This window comes from Xiphophorus couchianus, chromosome 2, assembly GCF_001444195.1.
Source record: "Xiphophorus couchianus chromosome 2, X_couchianus-1.0, whole genome shotgun sequence".
NCBI lineage: Eukaryota > Metazoa > Chordata > Actinopteri > Cyprinodontiformes > Poeciliidae > Xiphophorus > Xiphophorus couchianus.
Genome location: NC_040229.1, coordinates 29,337,857 through 29,361,375, shown reverse-complemented (window position 1 = coordinate 29,361,375; position 23,519 = coordinate 29,337,857). Strand labels below are relative to the sequence as shown.

General features: G+C 40.3%; 1 protein-coding gene across 2 annotated transcripts in view; it reads right to left on the bottom strand.

Annotated features, from left to right (window-relative positions):
* The window catches only part of cfap73 (cilia and flagella associated protein 73), a 47,661-nt gene extending 30,904 nt beyond the window's left edge, over positions 1-16,757 (bottom strand). Inside the window, exon 1 of one of the 2 annotated variants that reach the window (XM_028044921.1) lies at positions 16,420-16,757. The gene's annotated coding sequence lies outside the window, so the exon portion shown is untranslated. The remainder of the gene's footprint in view (positions 1-16,419) is intronic. The other variant, XM_028044911.1, reaches the window with a different exon arrangement.
* Between the last annotated feature and the right edge of the window lie 6,762 nt (positions 16,758-23,519).

Genomic DNA, 23,519 nt, shown 5'->3' with positions numbered 1-23,519 from the left:
GGAATCAATGATGTGCAGCGCGCTAATTACTTTGTGGATTGAAAATGGTAGCTGAGGTGCTGCTCAAGGAGTTTGCAAGTACTGCCTTCCAACTACGAGCCAATCAACGAATGCCATCTGGTGCTAGTGAAATCATTTCCACGTAGTACCCGGATGGAGATCAGCTTCATGTGGAGTTCATGGTGGATTGATTGAGCTTTGTGACATGGTGCCATCAGTAGGTGGTCATAAGGAGCTCAAAGTGTGCTACCAACATATGGATCCTCTACACCAGTGGTGTCCAAAGTGGGTCCTGGAGGGCCGGCATCCTGCATGTTTCAGTTCTGTCCCTGGTTTAACGCACCTGGATCAAATGATGGCTCATTAGAAGGTCTAAGAAGCACATTGACATGCTGAAAAAGTTGTTACTTCCACCAGGGAGAGAATAAAACATGCCGGATGCCGCCCTCGAGGACAGACTTTGGGCACCACTGCCCTACACCGTCACACCACCAGGTAGGATGGATCCGAGCTTTCACCTCAATCTTGGTGATGCTGTGTGAACTGTCGCCTCAGTACGACCTCCTCCTTATTGAAGTCAATTTAAGATTTTTTTTTTTAAAAAGAGGAACTAAACTGTGGGGACTTTGAACAACGGAGAAAGGTTTTTGCTAGACTTGCTGTGGTGAATGAATTCTTTCTGCCTGCCTCTGATACACACACAGCGAGTTTTGTAACGTTGACATTCTTGTCAGGTCAAGTGGAGGATGTGAAAGCATTGAGGGTCGTGTCCGTTCTTTGCTCTTTTGGTCCAGGGTTCAACAAAAGACCATTAGACGCTGGTCAAGATTGCGGCCACGTTACATTGTTAGAGCTCTGGACCTGAGGCACTGGTTTAGTTATATCACCAAAAGATTACAAGTCCTCCCCATGTTTCTATCAAATCACTTTAGCTGGACAATTGAGGAGGGCGGTGGGGGGGGGAGGGGACAAATATGGTTTCAGTCCCTTAGGACAAGAAGATTCACATTCTCCATTTTGGTACTGCTTCCATGATTCAAGAAATGTAATTTTTGAGGGAAGACTCACAGAAATAAGCCTATTGCCTGATTTTGAAATTTTTTTTCACTCCTAAAGTTGTTTTCGATGTCAACTCCGATCGGAAGGTTGCTCTTGATGAATGAAATTCTCCTCGGTTTTTTAATATCTCCGATATTAAATGGCCCTCAGGTCACTGACAAACACATCTGCTGTTTACTGATGGTTATTGGGTCACTTTTCTTCAGCGTGGAGGACCTCTGACTCACTATTTTCACAGGAGAGCGTTGATTCATTGATTTTCATTTTATATGAGAAGTGCCGGGACTTTTCCCCAGGGATCCTCCAACAGATTTTTCAGCTCAGTTTACAAGCGTGACATCAGGGCAAAAGGCAACGACAAGCCAAAGGAAGAACCAATTATCACTCCGATTTTAGCCTCACATTCAGTATACACCCAGGGAATCGTTTGATATTTAATTCCTGCTTGCACTGTGTTTTCTTTACGTTTTTTTTTTTTACTTTGCTCTATTTATTTGGTCACTTTATTAAAAGAGATACCCATGCTCCGGTACAGCTATCTAAGGTTGGAGTCTAATAACTTGTCCCATCATTTCTCAGTGATGCAAGTAGCAATTGACACACGTTAAATGATGAAACGTATCACTGCGCTCCCGCTGCGGTTTCCCCTCTAAGCTCCCGTCACGCTGCTTTTGTATATCTTGATAGGTGAGTGTCTGAAAAACTAATTTTATCCGGGGACACAGAGGGCTTTTTGTGAAACATCAAGAGAAGTCTGAGCTCTTTTCATGATGAGCTCCAGCCACATCTACCATGTGAAATGAAGGATGTAAACTTCGTGCGAGTGAAACTGCGCTGAGGGCAGACCGAGGGATGTTTGTCGTGATCTCAGCCAGCACACGTTTCCTTTCTCTCTTTCCACTCTTCATGTCCTCATAACCATCTACGACAGAAATGCCAAAGTACATAACCCAGGGATGGTGGGCACAATTTACTGCAGTGTTTTCTAGTCAATCCAAAATGTCAACAAACCTATAACCTGAATATTTCACAAAGGGATTGTCACGGGGTAATCAAGACGTCAAACTACTAAAGCAGAAGGCCTTGCGAAGGCCTTCTGCTTTAGTAGTTTATACGGAGACGTTGATTGAAAAATGTCCCGTAATGCCCCGCAGAGAGGTGTTTGTGTTTCTTACATTAATTTTAAGAAGTTAAAAAAAAGTAGGTGTTTGCAACAAGATAATTCAATTATCTCATGTTTTTTATATATATATACAGTAAAGACCAAAAGTTTGGACACACAGTTGTGTCCAAACTTTTGGTCTGTACTGTATATTTGGGTATTGGTAAATATATATAATTTGGATCATTTGAAGTTTGCAACTGTGAATAAAAACTAATTAATGATGGTCTTTTCTGTAGGACGAGCTTGCTGTGTAAAGCCAGGTGGGTGAAGTACAGTTACGGCACCTATGATGGGAACAAAAAGTGTACTAACCCATGCTTCTTAAATTGCTTTGTAGTTTTTCTTTCTTTTTTCTTTCACAGGTTACTGCAGAGGGCATCGTTCCAAGAGCATTTCATCCAGACATGCTGCCACTAGACAGACACTTTCCTCTCCTCCAGGGACCATTAGGGACACCTGGGCACAGCAGGGAGTCTCTGGCAGGCAAAATTTTACAAGTTCAGAAAAGAAGAATCAAAAACCAAGATACAACGAATAGTCAAATAATGTTGCTTGTAATTTCTGTCTATAATCTTGCCATAAAATGTTAGAGGTTTTTCTTTAAAATAAAACAATCAACCCCGTTGCAGACCATATAAGGATTCTTTTGCTGCAGACAAAAAAAATCACTCAAGTTGAATTATTGTTTAGTTTGAGGGGGTTAAAAAAAAAAAAGGTAGCAAGCTGCTACCATGAGATACTGGAACTGAGCGCAATGTGCAAGAGGATTCAGAGTAATTAACGGCCAAAAACGTGAGCACACTTTTTTTTTTTTTTTCTCAGCAGCAGTGAAAGTGATTCATGTCATACGAAACGCTGGTAGCTTTGGAAACGTGCGTGATTTTTTGCATTCTGCTCCGATTTTTGCTCTGCTTTGCTGAACTGACAGCATCAGCCGTTTTGCACCGGGTGATAAACGCGATGTGATGTGAATAGATACTGAGCGACCGGCACAGGGTCCGGGTTGCGGATATATACCCCGTGATGTACGACGTATTGCAAAGATGGAAAAACGATGAAAAAAAACAAAACACAAAATACAAACTAAATTGTTGAAAAAAACCTGTGGAAGAGTTAAAAAATTGAACCGATTTTTAAATTAAAATCAAACTGTAACAGGCATCATTAGTGGTTTATTTTGACTCCATTCTCAGTTCAGATGTTTTATTTCAGTCTCAAATCAGAATGGCCACGTTGTGTCACTCCTCCTCACCTGAACGTAAGCGGCAGATCAGTCCTGGATCTATCTACTGTCTACAGAAATATGGCTGAAGATACAATCTGCTACTCTGTCTGGACACATCCTGACTGTCGTCCCATTGGACTTTTCAGTAACTCGGCTTGACGTTTATTTGGCGGCGCTCATTGTTTGTTTATTATTGTTTGTCTGATTATGTGGTTGCTGCTGCTGCCTGTGCAGCAATTTGGCCACTGGGAGCAATAAAGATCTCCGTGATCCATGAATCCGGACGTATATTAGTGTGTAATGAAAAGAGCTCTGTTTATGAACCATAAACTCTACAGCCAGATGCTGTTCGCTCGATCATTCAGGGTTGAAAAAATAAAATAAGCCAGACGCAGCTGTGTTGTGGTTTGGATTTGGTTAGACTCAATAAAACGGGGTTACGATTAAAATAGTGGCTTTCAAATGTATTTTTTTCTGCTACATATATGCAGCATAAGTGTATTACATAAGTGTAATATGTAATTTAAATGAATAAACATAAGTAATAATAAATAAAATTACAAAAAAAAAAAAAAAACTAATGGAAGTGAATGTTGTTCACTCCTACTGCAAGTTATGAGCCAAAAATATCAACAAGTTAAATCACAACAGAGAGGAAGTAAGCCAACAGTAGCCCAGGTGCAAATATCCTCACAGAGTGAGGTGCTTGTTTACTCAAGACTGTTTGCAGTGGGATATGCCTGAGTGTTTTAGGCATGTTTAGAACGCCATATTATTTTCTCAAGCTGTGTCAGTCCCGGGTCAGAGTGCAGAGCAATGTACGGGACCTGAGAGAGGACAAAATGTAGCTGATGTGAAGAAAAATAAATATGTAAAAAAAAAAAAAAAGAAAAGAAAAAAAAAATATCTGCAATATGATAATAGGTGAGGGAGTAAATTTACAAAATGTCTGCAGATCATTTGTAATAGTTTAATTCTGAGTCTTAAATTATTGTCTTAATTCTACAAACATTGTGGGTTTTTTTTTAGATCTTTGTTATAAACAAATGCTAACATATTGTGTTACATAAAAATACTTCTAGATGTACTGTGTGATCAGAGCTTTCCTGGGATAAAAATGCTTAACAGAGAATTTGCTGGAAACAACAAAGCTGAGTTTGTTAACACCCATCAGAACCATTTTTCACTCTAAATTGCTCTTTATTCTACCTTGTATTATGAGCCTCAGTTGTTTTAGTATTTCAGTGTTTGTCCAAATGTTATTTATAAAAGAAAGGTGCTCGATTTGTTCTGGCATGAAACACAAGTTGAAACCTACTCTAAAGTTGGAGGGCTCCAGACACGTTAATTCTCCAGGGTTATTATCAAAATTTCCTTTAATCTGCTCGTAAACGAACCCAATAAAAAGGATTTTGCTCACCAAAGATTGTCGAAGACCTTTTGAGATTATCTAGAAATCGGGTTTGGAGCTTTGAACATGGAAGTTTGTAAAATCCCTACAATAAGCTTTCAGGGTAATTATTAAGTAGATATTTTCATAGATGTAAAGAAATCTTTCTAACTAGTGCAATTTGGGGATTATGACCATCTGAGATGGGGGGAAAAAAACAGTTTCTAATTCCTTATTAGGAGGAGAGATCAACCGGTGCATGGCACCAGGATTCGCGCAGGACGATCAATATTTGCCGTACTTTATAGGCCTCCTGTAACGGGTTTCCGGATATGAAGCGGAGACGTGACACTGTTGCCCAGAGAAGGCTGCGTTGTGACAAACCCTGACAAATAAGCAGAGCGACGCCGAGATTGCCTATCAGCGACTCTCGACGGGAGGGTCACAGAGTACACATTAAATTGTCCCTGATGAGAGGTGGAAATGTGCTCTGACAGCAGCAGCGCCATCAGACCTTAATGAGGATGGATTGTGCACACATGTAACGGGTACAAAAAAGAAAAAGTGTAATGCAGAAAAATATTTGCTGTTCATTTTGTGGTAACAACTGTAGATTTAGTTCAGTTAACTCTGCTGCATCTCACATTCATTTAAATGGCAAGTGTTAAAGTTTTAAAAAAGCCAGCTCAAATAAATCTGTTTCGCCTACAAAAGCATTCCGTCTTCTCCGCTTTGTGTAAAATGTCATCAAATTATGCTTATATATATATATATATATATATATATACTTATATATATATATACTTATATATATATATATATATATATATATATGCTTTTATATATATATATAACAGCCTTTGTGGTTTGAAATTGGCTGCTCTGAACTGCCACCTTCCCGCTTTCCGCAGAGAACCGGAGGGCCGTGCTCAGCTGGAAGTCAATTGATACACTTTACAGATGAGTCACCGATGCGCCATTTCATGGAGGCTCTTAAATCCATTTCCTGCAGCCCTGCGCTGGTCTGCTGTAGAGGAGCGCGGTTGCCACAGTTACGCACTGATACAGGGGGAAAAAAAAAAGGCCTGGGGATGGAGCACCATCTTACACAAGTGTCTGTATTTTTTTTTTTTTTATTAATCTGTTTTCCGCCAAGAGTCCTTTAAAGAAAAAGAAAAAAGTTAGGCTATATTCACTGTAACTCTGAGCTAAAGCGGGATTGAAAAACCTGTGATGGAGTATGTTAACAGATCAGCAGATAACGGCTCTGTCATGTTTATCAAAACATGAAATTATCAGCCGGACGACATGTTCACTGAACTCCGAGGGAACATGAGTTTTACTTGGATTTCGCCCAACCCACACAGTCGCTGACACATTTCATATTTGAAGCCATCTTGTGCTGGAATGAAAATTGGCCGTTTCTCATTAAAGCTCATAAAAAATGGATGGCTTTTCTGAGAACAAAAAAAAAAAAAAAAAAGCTTGAGATATGAAAGAAGCCGAGCAGCTAAAGAGACTGATCTTTAATCAAGCGTCTGTCTTGATTGATAAAGTTGGTCTGTTTTTATAAAGGCTGCCGTAAATCACTAATGGGGAAATAGTTTTGTGATATGACAGAGCTCGGAGTTTTCTTTGGCACCGAAAAACGTTTGATTAGTGCAGCTGCCATCCCCCCAGTCTGCCCACTGGCGTAGCGGAGGCAGAGCAGCGGCGCTAAGTATGTGATAGATGGGGGTTTGTTGTTCTGGCTGGAATCATCGACTGCACTTGTGTAGGTGTGGAAGTCAATCTCAGCGTGTTTTGTAGCGAGACGCCACGACTCTTGCTCAGCGTGGTCTCGGTCGCCTCCTTTGTTCCCTCACTCGCCCTTCTTCCATCCCCGCTTGGTCCCTTCTAGCTCGCTATGGGGGGGCTGGGACCTCTACCGGCAGACATAACCTGCAGGTACAGGCTATTAGTTCATTAGCGTTTCAGAAACAAATTCAGGACAAGTGGACAAGACCTGATGCATGAAACTTCTGGCTTAAGAAAATGAGTCAATCAATTAGGTACACAGGTCACCTGGTCATTGAATTCCAGCCCAATTCAGCTTGATTCTCATTTCCTTTCACTTCTCCATCTGGGCTTTCTCTCGTCATCTTGGATTTCCTCCGGTATAAGTTGTAAACAATGACGTTTGATTTCTGTGCTGTTTTATGCTTGCAGTCTGCCTGAAGTTTTAGCAATGAAGGAAGTTAACAAAGTTAAGTCCGTGTTGGCCACGTTTCCAAATATTGAATTAACATTACTGTTCGGCTCGGCACGTCTCTCTTCACAGTGGAGGATGGTTGTTCACAGCACAGGCAGCTTCATAGCGTCGAACTAGCGCGTTACATACGTCACAGGCAAATGTTAACGATTGAGTAAGATTTTAAACTTGGAGTCCATGCCTCTAGCAAGCAATCGTTTCCAGAGCATGTATGAAACGATCTGTCTTCGTTTAGAGATTAGACTAGATTTTTTGCCCTTGTCCTTATCTCTATAAGGACTCATACCTCCAGTGATCATGGGGTAAGAGACACATCCTGGACAGAACCTACCCAGCTCATGATGATCGTAAGTACTTAACCAGAAGGCAGGAGGACTTGTTTCTGTCAGATGGATTGTATGATCTTCAGTTTTGATCATACAATCATAGGTTAAGAGTTGCAAACTTTAAAGAAGTTTCCAGAAAGAGTGTAACTCCTGACTCACATTGAGAAGACTAGAATAAGTCAAACAGTAAATGGCTTGTACATTCATAAACCACTGATAAATATTAAACATCACTGATTCACTAAATGTTATGCAATTTGAGCAGACCTGATGGAAAAACATTCCCCTCAAGCACCACGTCACATCGGCCCTGAAGCCGAGTGTACAGTCAATCCAGTCCACCTGATGAACTGGAGTCCATGATTACTCTTATAGACACTTTCTGAATTTTAATCTTGTGCTTCATGAATTACTGGACTCCTCTGCTCCTGCTGAGAACCTGGAAAGTCTAAAGAAGAACCGTATGTCCCGGCAAAATGAGGAACTCATGAATCTGACGAGAGATTGTGGAACACCTCAACTCCACTGGCAATGTTCTTGACTGGAAGCATTTCCACAGGCTTGGAAAGACACTTTGTCTTCAAATGACAAATCTAGAAGGAAGGCGAGTTTTTGGAGAGAACTGGAAAGAGCTGGACAAAATGCATTTACATGCATATTTGGGGGTCCTCATTCTGTCTGGAGTTTTCAAGTCAAAGGATGAATCAACAGCCAGTCTATGGGATACAGAGACAGGCAGGGCAATATTTCGGGCCACAATGTCTCTGGAGACTTTTCATATTTTTTCCAGAGTAATCCGATTTGACAAGAGACAAGAACTGTCAGACAGGAAACAGACAAACTAGCAGCTATTAGGACAGTGTGGGACAAGTGGGTTGAGCATCTTCCTCTGTTCTATAACCCAGGCCCTAATGTCACAGTGGATGAAAGACTTGTGGCATTCAGAGGTCGCTGCTCATTTAGGCAATATATGCCTTCCAAGCCAGCTAAATATGGCATAAAAATCTGGGCAGCATGTGATGCAAAAACCAGCTATGTTTTGAACATGCAGGTTTACACTGGAAAGCCAGCTGGAGGAGCCCCAGAAAAAAATCAAGGTACCAGGGTTGTGCTCGACATGTCAAATGGTCTCAGGGGGCACAACATAACCTGTGACAATTTTTTCACAAGCTATAACTTGGGTCAAGAACTTCTAAAAAGAAAGCTCACGATGGTTGGGACAGTCCGAAAGAACAGAGCTGAACTCCCCGCTGAGCTACTGGTGACAAAGAACAGGGACCCTCACTCATCCATGTTTGCCTTTACAGACAATACAGCCCTGGTGTCATATTGCCCTAAAAAGGGGAAAAATGTTGTGCTCATGAGCACTTTGCATAAAAATGCTGAAATCAGCACATGAGAGGACCATAAACCAACTATGATCCTTGACTACAATGCTACCAAAGGCGGGGTGGACAATCTGGACAAGGTCACAGGATCATACAGCACCAAGAGAATGACTGCACGCTGGCCACTGGTCATCTTTTACAACATCATTGATGTATCAGCATACAACGCATTTGTCATTTGGACAGAAATCTTTCCGGAGTGGAATGTGTCAAAGCTGTACAAGAGACGCATTTTCTTAGAAGAGCTGGGCAAGGCACTTGTAGTACCACATATACAACGAAGACACCATATGCCAAGGACCCCAGCTACTGCAGCTGTAGTAAAGGAGATCCAGGAGAGGACTACACCCAGTACATCAGTGTGAGGTAAGTAAAAGTGTGTGTTTGTGTTTGTGCAAGTGCATGTTATGTGTGTCTTAGGAGCATCAAAAAATATAGTAACCATTTTATTCTTCTTTCTAGGTTGCTACTGGAGGAAAAAAGAAGAGGAAGAGGTGCCAGGTTTGCAAGCCATCTGATGATGTCAAAACGAGCATGACTTGTGTGAAATGTGCAAAATATATTTGCACAAAGCACAGTCTGATGACATGTCCTTCGTGTGTTGTGTAGATGACAAAACTAAAGCATCTAGTTCATTTACATATATTCATTTTTGTGGTATTTCTGATTGTATTCATTGCATGTTTACTATCACAACATGATGACATATTACTCATGAGCTGTGGAGATTCACAGACATACATGCACTGTGTTAGTGTTCCTGAGATCTTGTTTTGTTCATTTCTGGTTCAAAAAACAGTGGTTGAATAAAGTTTACTTTCAATACAAATCTTCATGACTTGTTTGTCTTGATTTTAATCAGCGGGTCAATTTGACCCAGAACAGTAAATGTGTCTCAAGTTCAATTATAAAGATCACCCTTTGAAAAAAAATTAAAAATGTAATACAAACAATTTTACAAAAAATCACTTTCAAAGATAATTAGTGTTATTTTGTGTTTAGGTTTTTCAGTGGGCATAAAAAAAAATGTAAATCACATTTTTTATGTCCGAATGAGTAAATTGTCATCATTGATCCTTTATTTGTGAGGAATAAAAAAACATAATTGCACAAATATTGATTGGAATGGTTAGTATAGGAGTTAATAATCAGACACAAAAAAGATTTGGAGGATTTTTTTGGTTTCTGACACTATAGCATGACTAAACACTCCCCGGGTCAAATTGACCCGCGAACATTATTGCTGTACCTCAGAAACGAACATAACAGGAGGGTTAAAAATGCAGACACAGCCCCACACATTGCATTCGCTGCTTCTCCTTTTCACATTGTTTGAGGCTGGAATATTAGGACAAACACGATAAAGCCCCCCGAAGGAAATAGCGGCCATGAGCTTAGACAAAAATAGGAACCTTTCCAATCTGATATTGTTGTGTTAAGTTGACGGTGTTGACAAGGCGACCAGAGAGGGAGATTAGCATCAGGACTTATCTTTTTCAAATGACACGACATTTGGCACGCTGACACTGAACCCCTCGACTGTAATTACTGTAATCCTTTTTTTTGGTGTGTCTTACACGCCGTATACCCAAGCTGATGAGAAATAGGCTATGGTAGATAGTAAATTAGCCGGGTAGACGCAGCGTCTAGGCTTTTGCTTTCATTTATCCCTACCATGCCTATCAGGGTGACATAACTCTTAAGTGACGCACTATGCACAACGAGGCACTTGAGTCAACAAAATGAGGCAAAGACATCACCATTCATCAACCCTTTGGTTTATCCAGTGCAGGTCTGACCACATACAGGCTTCCTGGGTAAACACAGCCGTTTTAGGCAACCCTGCTGTGACAGGGGAAAAAAACCCAAGAAAACTAAGGCTGAAAAGAGAAAGTGATATACAACAGTTCAAGATTCCACTTTAGGCTCTTCAGTCAACATCGCAGAGCTGGTGCGGGCACTGATGAATGTATACCACACCGGATATGGTGGTGTGTTGCAGTCCTGCTTACAAAACCTCAGAACTTTCTAGTTTCGTTTTGAAAGATTAGACCCCATGCAGCACGCACCCGATGCTGTAGTGTAGAAAATCTTCAAAAATGGTGGGATGCACAGCACTACTTTGATGACAAGTGGGGAACAGCCCTGTTTAGGCAACAAGTTTTGGAGCAGTCGAGGCCAGTGTCTTTATTTTTGCACGTCTTTCCCACTACTTTCTGTCCTGTCCTTGTACTGTTGAGTATTTGAAATTAGAGCTGAAAAAAAAAAACTTCCACGGTCTTGTGATCTTCGTCAGGAGGACCGGTAGCGGCTGTTGTTCCGTCAGACCATCAGTTTCCGAAACCATGCAAAAAACAAAAAAAAAAACACAGGATCAGTGCAACCTCGCCGCACCGCGTAACCGAGTAAAGAACTTGTCGGGTCTAAACGACCCCATTGCTTAAGACTTCAGTAAACTAAAATAATTTTATAGAAAGAGCTGTAATGCCCAAAAAGGGGTTGGGAAGCCTGCCATCTTTCAATGAAGTGTTTTTTTCCCTTAAGAATTCATATTCATTTGACCTCATTTTCTGATGAGAGATTTCATTTCCTTGGTTGAATAAAGCACATTTAAATATCCAAGAGGTCTGAATAACTATGAATAATAGGCTGAGTTGCAGAGGGCACAGCCAACATGTGGAAGAATTTCCTCTGGTTAATTGAAACAAAAATCCAGGTTTCAATCGTATGTTGACAATGCTCCGTGTGAAACATGGTGGCGTCTTCCTACTGGGAAGATTTACATCAGCCAGAGCAGGGAAGCTGGTCAGTTTATGGGAACGTTTCAACTAGAGGCAGTGAAATCTTAGATGAAAGAGCTTGAAAAGTACCTTAGACTGGGATGGACTTTTGTTTTTGTTTTTTTTTCAGTGCTGAGTGTATTTAACTGACCCAGTTAAATTCTAACATAAATCCAGTTAACAAGCCTTAAACGTAGATGTTCGTACATCGAATGTAACCGAGTTTTCAAAGAATGGGAACATTTTTCTAGTCTCTAGATCTGAAAAACGAGCAGACATATTCCATAATGTGTTGATGTTGCGATGGACCCAAAGACAGAAACAGCATTTATTCTAAGATTGAGAAACTTTTTTTTATTTGCACGAGGCAAACAGGACATGGAACCAGGGTGATAGTAATGGAGTAATCCAGAAACCAGGGAGATTAACGTTGTGGAGGTGTGATGGTGATGTAGGAAACAGGTGAGGCTTCACAGGTGGATGCAGAAAACCTGGGGGCAATAAAAACATGGAACTGAGAAAAGGTAACTCATAAATATTGAGTGAGGGAAATAAAAGCCTAGAAGGATCAACGAACCAACGGGAGAAAATAGGAACACGAAAACAACACTAAGCTGAAATATACAGAGAACAGAACTCATGAAAAAACCTTTACCTTTATATGACCCTAATGTTGATTATGCAATGTTGCCTCGTTTCATGTTGTTACCCAATGAAAACCTAAAAGTAGGGGGACATATACACTGCGTACCTTTTTGCGGGAAGGTTCCACCTACTAACAAAACTCAATGGAAGCCCTCAAGTGTCTCAGGTTTTATTCTTTTGGTGGTTATGGGGCCTGTTTAAAGAACTATTTGAGAAAAGCTAACTCGCAGACATGGCACTTTCCTGGCAAACGGAAAGAAAAGCCGCATGGGGAGATAAGGCCCTCTGGTAATTGCGTATGATTTTGAAAAATATTTACACAGTAATCAAAATTTCATTAGAGGATGTTTTCCCACCCGAATATTTTTGGCCTCTCTTCCAGCATGTCTGCATAAGGTGGGGTAAATGTGGGGCTCTTCGACTTTTTTTTTACCGGCGTTTTATTAGGAGACCCAGTCTCCAGGAGAGCTCACAGACTTCACTTTGAGTCTGACTTTAAACAAAGGTGAAAAGTCTCACGGCAAAAGCGCAAGACGAGCTGCAGTTATCGAAATGGTGGCTACAATAGAGGAAGAAAATCAGCAATTCCTCGTGAAACAGCGAAGCTGCCCGGAGCGCGACATGGAGGAATTACAGTAGAGCCACTGACAGTTTTCAAGACCTTTCAGAAGTTAACGGGAATAGAAACAGGTTTTTCCCTTGACTCAGAGAGATGAAGTCTGTTTTGTGTTTCGCCACGTCTTTCCTCTGTTTGCTCACACACCGTTAATAACTAAAATTATGTCATCGTGCGTGTGATACGGTGCCCTACTTTTCCGCTGACTCTCGGCTTTGTACCTGGAGGAAATTGAAAACTCAAAACTAATAGTTACCGCTTCTCTTCCATAAGCCGGCTTCCTTCAAATGTAAACATTTAGATCATTTTGATGTAGTAATATTTGGTGATTCATATTCAGTTTCGTCTGACTGACATTGGACAGCCTTTCTCGCGTTCTGCAGAATAAATCAACGCTTGCCCTGACAATTCAGACGGTGCATTTAGGTTGCCAAACCACAAGCTGCATTTTCCATTTCATGCACTTTGGTTCTCTTCAGCCCCATCATTCTCTTCTCCTCACATCCTTGACATGTTGAGGAAAGTATTAAAGTCAGTCGGTCTTTGATCAGATGAGACCAACAGGAAGTTTTGTTATTAGAGGTGCAGAAAAAAAAGGCTCTACAGAGAATCGCAATTCCAAGTCCTGGGAATCCGATTCAAAACGTTCCAAAAATCGATTTAAAAATTAAGTTGCCTGTCTTTGACGCTCCTACTTCCCACTGTTCTACATTGTTGCATCACGCGTCCACTCGGCCGTCCCAACCACCATACGTGTTTTTGAATATTTCTTAGATTATTTTGGTTTCTTTTATTAGCTAACCTAATACTGATCATTCAAGTCACAGAATTTTTTTGGCACAAACTTGTTTTAGTTTAATTTTATTTTATTGTTGATAACTGAAAATAAAAAGTTCAAAAACAATGCTGGAGTTTTCTTCTTTTTTTCTATCAATGGAATCTTTTTACATGGAGTCGACATGTTCTCCCCGTGCATGCGTGCATTCTCTCCGGGCAATGGATGGATGGATGGATGGATGGATGGATGGATGGATGACAATACATTGCCTTTGCAGTGAAAGTTAGACAATGGGTAAAACAGAACCTACAGATTAATGAGCTGATTTGACGAAGACAAACAAATGCCTAGGAACCAGACGTCATGGCCGCCAGGGCTGAACACATGGAGGGACCCACATTGTGGGCTGAAAGAAGGAAAATGAAGAACAGGCAGAGATGTGAAGTTTAACTGTCACCTCCTGGATTTGTCTTAAGAGAATAAAAATGCTCTCAGGTTCAGCTAGAATGACTGCCTGGAATAACACATCTAAAGGAAAGAGCTTTGGATGGAAAATGTATAATAAATCAAAAGAATAAAAGATCAAAGGGAGGATCCATCTCCTCTTTGTCAATAAGTCCGCTTCCAACATGGCCGTTGCCCAATATTAAAGTTTTTTTTTATTTTAGAGAGGCAAAAACAATGGAGTGTACACACATAAATCTGATTTTTACAATTACTTGATGGCCAAGATTTTTTCAATCCCAGTTTTTGTACCAGTTGAACCTCTTTCAGTGCACACAACCAAGACAGCATAGAGAGAGAAATAACTTGACCTGACTGAGGCCCTGTGTACACAACAACAATTTCTGGTGAAAATGGAAGAGTTTTGTTGTGTTTGTACTGTACATTTACATGAAACCACCGAATGTTTTCTCTGACAACGACACAGATTGAAAACGGGGTCCAGAGTGCAACTTTTCTGAAACGTACCGGTGTCCGTTGTCTTGTAAACAGAGTAAATTGATCTTTCCTGTCAGGGAATCCCTAGCTCATGCATAGTATGACGCAAAACGTAGCTGCTTCCTACAATCCACAGAAGAAGAAGAATCCCACTTTTTTCCAACCGCACCCTAATCAGACGCACATAGTGTTGTGCGTGTTTTTCCCCCAGTATCTGGGGTAACCGTACTTGATGGGGAAATGAGAATCGAAGTGCTTTCAAGTAGAACTTTTTTATTAACACATGCGCACTTAGTTTCAAAGAACCTAGCACCAACTAGTGGCGTGGCGAGGGTATTACACCTTTTCTATGTGTACCGTTAACAAAAGATTGTAATTAGAACGTCTTCATGTAAATGTGAGAACAGAAACGAAACAAAAATTTAAATTTCATTGGATCATTGTCATGTAAACAGGGCCTGAACTGCACTTCCTTTGAGTTAAGAATGTTTGAAGCGTATTGTTTATTTACATTTAAAAAACATAATTGGCTTGAACGCTGAGCCGAAGTTAGAATTTGCACAGACTTAAAGAAAACATGACATATTTTAGGCTTGGTCTAATCATGTTGCTGGGCGATGAGATGTTCAATTGTTTGTGTAGAGTCAATTCACAACAACAGTCATCTTGAGGCAATTTACAAAACAGTCATAAATTCAACCAGTTAGCATTGATATGCCTGAAATTAGACCTGTAGTTATTGTGCAATGCAGTCAAATTCAGCTCATAGCGCCGGTTAGTAAGAAACTATTGAAGGAAGCCTTGTTGGTTGCATCAAGTCACTCACTCACTCACCCATGTGGCAACAGAAACACTTTATGGTTTGTCGCTGTTGATGCCTTATAAGAAAAGTTTATTTATTGTGACGTGTGATTTTTATTTACAGGTTATGAGCTGTTAATATCTGTGTACTAGTAGATAACTCTCTCAGTGGCTAATCCAAAAGGAGCTAACACCAAAGTAGATTTCCATTATTTCAGCTCTGACGTCTTAAACATTGGAGTGGTTCATGAAAAGTCTGTTTTATGAAACTTTAAACTGTCGTCATGTTTGTTGGCTATCTTGACAGCATCTGATGAATATTTGAATAGGGAATAGAGGTTGGAGGCAGTGCGCAACCAAAAATGTTCCTGAATGAAATGTCTACTAGGAACTACAAATATAAAGTGTTTTAAGTCAGAGTAATCATGTATAAAGCAGAAATGTTATTCTATAGTAGTTTAAGTGAACATTATGTTTTTTTTATTTTTACACTACCCTGCTTTTATTTTTTAGTGACCAAAATTGTTCAAAATGTTCCGTTCTCACTGCATGTTTCATGTAGGAAGGTCACTGGTGATGCACTGTGTCCAGCGCTGACGTCAGTGAATGTCTACAGGATAAAGGTGTCATAACATGTGTCATAAGATATTAGCCTTTATTAAAAAATGTTAATTTTAATAACAGTTTTCCAGAATAATAGGCTAAACGACACGGTTTGCATGAAACAATATCACATTTTTGAGATTGACTTGCCGACTGCAATTAGATATTCCCTGCTTTTAACCTTTACAAAGAATGTCTCATTCAATCAAATGTAAGTCTGCATACTGATTTTATTTAAGTAATTTCTACTGGTTAGGCTTAGCAACACAGTCCTTTCTAAGAAACAAAAGTCATATAAATGTATTTGAAATATTCGTTTTCATCCCTCCTCGTCTTTCCTTTTTTAAGCCCTGTATATAGTCAGGTTGTGTTTACAAAAGTCCCTAACCTAATGCCCATGAATTAATCAAAGCCAACTTTACCAAATTGTTGACTGCTTAGTTTACAAACCTTGAGTTGCAGCTCTCACTAGAATGAGCGGGCTCCTTGTTTTCCTGGCAGTTCTTCTAAAGGAACAGATGCAACTCCTTTGCCGCCCTTCGTGTGTGCTGTGAAGCGGCGTCCTCTGCGAGCTGGACCGCGTGCTCGTCGTTGATGGAAGGCAGATCACCAGGGGCATGTTAACTTTGACCAATCAGATACTTTGCTGTGAAGATATTTTCCCACAGATCCAAACCCATTTAGCCGGAAAGTGTGCAAATTATAAGAAAAATGAAGAAGAAGAAAAAGTCAGTGGAGGCATCCTTAAAAACTCTTACATGTAAATTGCTGTAAAAGTGGATCTCAGTGATCTACATATATATATATATATCTATATAAAAAACAAAGTCAGCGCACCGTTACTGGATGTACCTCCCTCTTACACTTCATATGCTCAGCAGATGTGTAAAAGTCAGAGCGTTCTGGGTCAATGTTACTCAAGAAATGTTTCATTTCCCTTTTTCTCCTTGCATGAAATAAAAAAGTAAGACGCAACATTTTTGATTTGGAAAATCTGAATTCTGTCATGAGGGCAGGCTGACCTCTCAGCAGTAAAAATCACAGACATAAAGACAAGTGCAAAAAACCAAAAGGAAACATCAACACAGACGCGTAATAATGTGCCCTACAAACGTATTCCTCCTTCTTTTTATGCGTTATGTAAAGTCACAACCACAATCTTCAACGTACACTTTTATGAGATAGATCAACACAAAGTTGCACACGATTGTGAAGTGGATGAATGAAAAAAGGGTTAAACTGAACACAAAATGTTCTTACTGTATCAGACAAAAATGCACAGGGAAGAAAAACAAAAGAAAGTTCTAAGAAAATCAGTACAAAGAAACATGCTAATGTGGAAAGACGTCGGTGACAACGGTAGGATAATAATAAAAGTGCAAAAACATAAACTCATACGGATCATGATGAAACGCATCACATCTCTACTACCTTCGCCAAGATTTCTTTATAAGCGAAAGCCCTTGAAGCTAGTTTTACATCAAAATGTTTGTGCATTGCCCACAATCAGGACTGAGCCCAGTGAGCAGAGCAGCCGTCATGTAGCCAGAGGGACTTCAGCTCCTGATGCTTTCGCAGCAGGAGACCAGAGTCCCGACACGCCTCGGAGCAATGTTTACATTTTTATTCATTTTAAATAACATTTTGCCCTTAGTCCCAGTCATTCTACTGAAGACATGCACACAGAATGAAAGGGATTTAGGAACACATGCGATGTTGAAGACATAGCTTTTTGTGTGTGTATTCTGGCAGTCCTGCACGTAGAAAGTTACACCAGCTGTGGTCCATTTTTAAAGATTCATTCATTCATCTGTACTTTTATTCAATGCTGTAAAAAAAACCCTGCTTGCTCCCTAAACAGATTTCATCTGTTTTTCCTTGTTTTGTCATACTTTACTCTTCTTTTGTCTTAAGAGCCAGGCTTCATTTGGTCCTGATAGACTTTTCACTGTGTGCGTGGCCCATCGGGGTTGTACTGACCTCGCGTGCGCTTTTACAAGGTTTTTTTTTGTGTGTGGTTTTGGGAACTGACGGTCTGATGGGACAGTGGCTTCCCCACTGTCTGACCTGGACATCTGCCTCCTGAGCGCCGCGCTAAAACTACGGGAGGGTCAAATACTATATATCTCCAAGCTAATTTTAATATTGGAGAAAGATAACTTGAATAAATACAAAAAGTAGTCTACAAATGGCCAAGGAATGTTTTATTTCAGCCACATTTGGGGGCTTTTGAGTATGAACAGTACGTTTGAAGTCATACTCAACTATGACTCAAGTCCGGAATTTGAAACATTCTTTCAAAAACATTTTGTTCAGTCAGTCTACGAAATATTTTCCCAAAAGTCATGTGGCTCATCAAAATGTTTCTTGGTAAATCTGAGACAAACGATATGTTCTTTTTGGTCAGTAGTGGTTTTGGCTTTGGAACTCTCTCATGGAGGCTATTTTTGCCAAGTCTCTCTTTTTTATTGTCAAATCATGACCACTGAGGCAAATGAGGCCTGCAGGGTCTTAAATGTTGCTCTGCATTTTTTTGTGGTCTCACGGTTTTATGGTCTTCAACTGTGATGGTTTTCTGGTGTCCAAAAGTCTTAGAAAAGGCTTCGGACCCATTTCCACACTGATAGATGTAAACGACATTATTTTTCTTTCTTTTTTTTTACTGTTTTTTTTTTTTTTTTTAGATGACATGTTTCTATTCAGCTATCAAATTTATGGTTCAGTTTTAATGGACTTTCCCTTAAATGAATGAAATAATTTCCAAACAGCTTTTTTTTTTATATGTCTGACATGAATCTGGTTGTTGACTTGAAACATATAATGTGACAAACGAGCAAAAACGTCTGTTTTTCTTTCTTTTTTTTAAACCACTACACATGATTATGTTCTTTTACTGGAGCAATTTTGTTGTTTAAATCGTTTTTCTGATTCAGCAAATTGTTCTCCATGGAATTAGTCACTTATCTGAACAGAAGAAGGGGAAGATGGGAGGATTTCAGAGGAGACGTATTACGCAAAATTCACATTTTTGCATATTTTGTACTTCCATTTGATTCTTAACTGCTTCTAAAAACAGCACAAACACTTTATAAAAAAAAACACCCAGCTTTAATAAGGTATTGTTTTTTGCTACCTGAAAACGAGCCATTTCAAAAGCCTCCAGAATGTAACGTCACTAATCAGCAGGCGCTAGCAACCCGAGCTAAACCCAGCCTGTCACCTAGCAACCCAATCAGAGCTCCGGCATGTTTAGTCAGCAGGTTTTCTTCCTACATGCGATGTACAATGGCTGCTGGAAAAGACAAGTGTTTTGCTGTCGACCTACCATCCAGAAACACACTTGCTGTATTCTGCTTGGCTGTGCAAGAGGCTCCACTTCTGCTTGTCAAAGATGTAGAGATGAATAATTGCACCTCTGTTTGCAGCCGTGTGGCCAGCAGCAACTTATTTTGGATTTTAAGTGGTAAGAGGCCCTAAAGAACGTCACAGCCAGGACAGCATACAATGTTCAGATTTAATGCATAGTTAAGTTGTCTTGGAACAATCTTTCCCGTTTCGAGTAGCAACATCGATGTAACATGCAACCAGTGCCACCCACTAGATGCACATCTGTGTGTATAAATGGACCATAATCCCTCATTTCCATAACACTGTGTAAGCAGCACATCCCCACTTCCTCAGTTGGTAGCAATCTATCATGACTGTGTGGCACACTTTGTCCTGTACATAATTTTGGATCGGTGATTCAGAAAATGGTGACGCCTTGTTACCAATGCAGAGTGATACTTCCCACCCTGACGGTGCCTTTTTGAAAGCTCCATTAATGGTGTGCATTAGAGCATTCCGTCTGCGGCTTGAACGGTCACTCTTAATTTAAAAAAAAAAAAAAAACAGCGAAAAGACCTCAGATGCGTACTAATCCGGTCCTAACTTTTCTTTCTCTGTTGATTTTAAGCAAAATATAACCACATAATTGCTCCTGTTGCTTTTTGCTGCCTCCGTGTGCGAGGTAATTTCAGAGCATTTCATGCATGGGAGTAACAGTAAAAGGTTTTCTCTGTATAAGGGGGCAGGGTGAACCTTCTTCACTGAAATTTAGAGTGGCCAATTAATCTAACGTGAATATTTTTGAACTGCGGGATAAATCAGGAGTGCCCAAGAAGGTCCTTGATTCCCGGCCCGTTGTCTTTCTGCATGGAGTTTGCATGTTCTCCCTGTGTATGTGTGGATTCTCTCCGGGTTCTCCGGCTTCCTCCCACAGCAAAAACATGACTGTCAGGTTAATTGGTCTCTCTAAATCACATATGTCAGAGTCAAGGCCCGCGGGCCACATCCGGCCCGCGAGAAGGTTTTTTACGGCCCCTGGAATGATCTTGATTTATTATTAGAACCGGCCCGCAGACCGCAGTAAGCCGGCACCCCGTCTGAAAAAAAAATACCTTCCTTATTTGAACTGTAAGTAGTTCTTTAAATGTTCTGTGAGATGATGTACTTACCCATGTATCCATAACAACCGGAACTTTCAATATCCACCAAGTTATTGCCGAAATATACCATCTATTAAAGGAGTGCCCCCCGGATTAATTACACACTCTGCAGCTGCGAAGTTACAGTATTAACCCGATACTTGCTGGAAAGTGCAACGTCTCCCCTTTCAGAAACCGTTGGAATTTTTCCACTTAGCGCTACGTGTGGCGGAATTACGGTACTGCAAATTTAGATGTGTCGCCGGCGACACGTGTAGCTGCGCATCCAGGCTGCTCAAACGTTGTCTATGTTTGGCAGCACATACCTGTGTGAACAACTGTTTTCTTTGATGAACCTGAACAAAACATCACACAGAAGTCGACTTACTGCTGAACACCTTCACTCAATTCTGAGGATTTCCTCAGCTCAGAGCCTTACCCCGAACATTGATGAACTTGTGGAAAAGATGGGACACCACCAAGTGTCACCCTCAACCTCAAACAAGTGAACATTACTGTGCAATCACATATTTAGAGTTTTTACTCAGTTCAAGTTTAAAAGTTAAAGTTTAATATTTGTTTTCACTGCATGTTACTTCTCCTTGATGAAAGTGCTGTTTTTGATTAATAGTTTTTGCACTTTATTTTATTGTATTTCAATCCAATTATATTTTAAAAATATTTCAGTTGTGTCTGTTGAAAATTAAAGATTACTGACAGAGCCATAAGAAAATGTTGCTTTATTTATCTGATCATATTGGAATATATTTGTTAGGTTTTCAGTAGGTTCAATTAGGTTCACTAGACTATATGCGTCATTTAAAAAAATTTCAATGAACATTCGATCAGTCCGGCCCTCGGCTTGTAGCTAAATTTTTTATTTGGCCCTCCGTCCATTTGACTTTGACACCCCTGCTCTAAATTATCTCTAGGTGTGAGTGTGTGTGTGCATGGTTGTTTATTCTGTCTGTCTCTGTGTTGCCCTGTGACAGACTGGTGACCTGTCCAGGGTGAACTCCGCCTCTCACTCAAAACGTTAGCTGGAGATAAACACCAGCACCTCCTGATCCCACTAAGGACAAGGGTGTTAGAAAATGGATGGATGGATGGAAGAGAAGAGAACCAAACGGAGAACATTGCAAAACTCCATGCAAACAGGCCTTGCTGCTTCAAGGCTACGGTGCTGCAGCCAGAAGAGCAAAAGTAATCTAAAAAAGTTAGAAAATTGACTCATGTGGAATAAAAATTGTCCCATAAGGGTAAAGTTGGAAGTGCTTCAAATGTTCTTTCCCACAAACACAGGAGGAAGATGTCCAGGACAAACACAATGATCCAAACAGGAAAACAAGATAGCTGCACGGCTTCCAGGGAAGAAGCAGAAATAGCAAATTACACACAGAAACCGAAGAGGAACAGGTGGCAACAATTTGAGCGTCGAGGAAGAGGGGATGATGAATTATGAGGGAAAAAAACAAACAGCACAGAACCCCCACCCCTCAAAAAAAACATAGTTTTGAAATAAAATATTAACTCCATGTGAAATATCAGGTGGCTTGCACGCTAACTGCATTATTAAACTCTTAGGGTTTGTCCTGAAAGCAAAAGACAAATACTGCCTATAAATATTGGCGAACATGAGCCTTATTTACAGGATTATGATTTGTTCTCTCCATAAGCCGGAGGTCTCAAATTCAAGTGCGTAATGCAACTGTTAGCTGTCTCTCTGCTTCGCCGCACGCCTGGCTCTAATATTAGCTCGTTAGCAGAGCGCTGTGGAGCTAGGCTGCATGCTGGTGAGGGAGCGTCTCCATTTAATTCAAGTGTGTAGGATAAGAGACGCATCGAAAAGCTCGTGGACACTTTCATATGCTACATGGTTTACTCCCATATAGCGTCTGGAGTCAGAAGTCTGTGCTGTACGTAATTTTTAACAGGGTTTGGATGCACCTTTTTGAATTAATTATTGATTTTCTCCGATATTTGGTTGCATCTGTAGTATAAACACACGTTTGTGCAGCCGTCATTAAGCTTCGACGTCATTCTGACGATCGATGAACATTAGCCTCCATTAAATCTGGTTGGTTTTGTAGCACGCGAGCCGGTTTTAATCACTTCTGATACGTTTTGAACAGAGTTAGCAACAAGGCCACTGCAGAAAATAAATGCTACCCTGCTTTAATCACTCTAGAAACACAGGTAAAGAAGAAACATTACCAACCACTTTAAATGAATGCTCATAAGAGGAGTCGTCATATATCCATACATGTGATTTTTGATGGCATTAAAAAGGATGCAGTCAACAATTTAACCTAGTAGAGGTTAAATCCTCATATTTGGTCAGGAAAAGAGAATGCTGCAGGTCAATGACTCCTTCTTTAGATAGAAACTAAAATTATTGGACAATAAATTGAGCATGCTATACAGTTTGATAACTAGGATCAATTAGAATGCATGTATAATTGAATTGAAATTATTATTTTTATTTTTGTAAAGTGCCTCAAAACAACCTTTATTGTGAATTGGCTCTACATAAATAAGAAAAATTGAACTGAATTCTTCTATCCTTTATTATTATTTCTCGCCAGATTTGGTCTCGTCAGTTCTACTCCCATTCCGACACTCAAGCGAATTAATTAATATCCATTAGAATATCCGGTGTTTTTCTTCAGGACCAAACGCTCCCGCTGGGTTCCTGTGTGTACCATGATCGCGTGGGGATGCACTGGACTCGTCATCTGCGTCCTGGAGATTAGCGAACGTGAGAACGTAAACAACGCTTTAAAAGGACATGATATATAAGATGGCGCTTACTTGAGCTCCTTCGTTGCAAGATTTTTTTTTTTTAAAAAACGCCGACGCAGCCAGAGAAACTTAAAGAAAAATAAATAGTAGAGAGGAGTGGGAGAGAGAGGAATCTTGAAATAGTTTTAATCAAACAAGGAGGGGTTTTTTTTTTTTTTTAAATAACTTCTTGCATCCGAGCCAATTGAAGAAGGAGCGAGGCCTGGTCTCTCTCCCCCCCAGAGGGTTGATGTTATTGGATCATTGAGTATGGATTCAAAGGAACAGTGGTGAGAACATTGC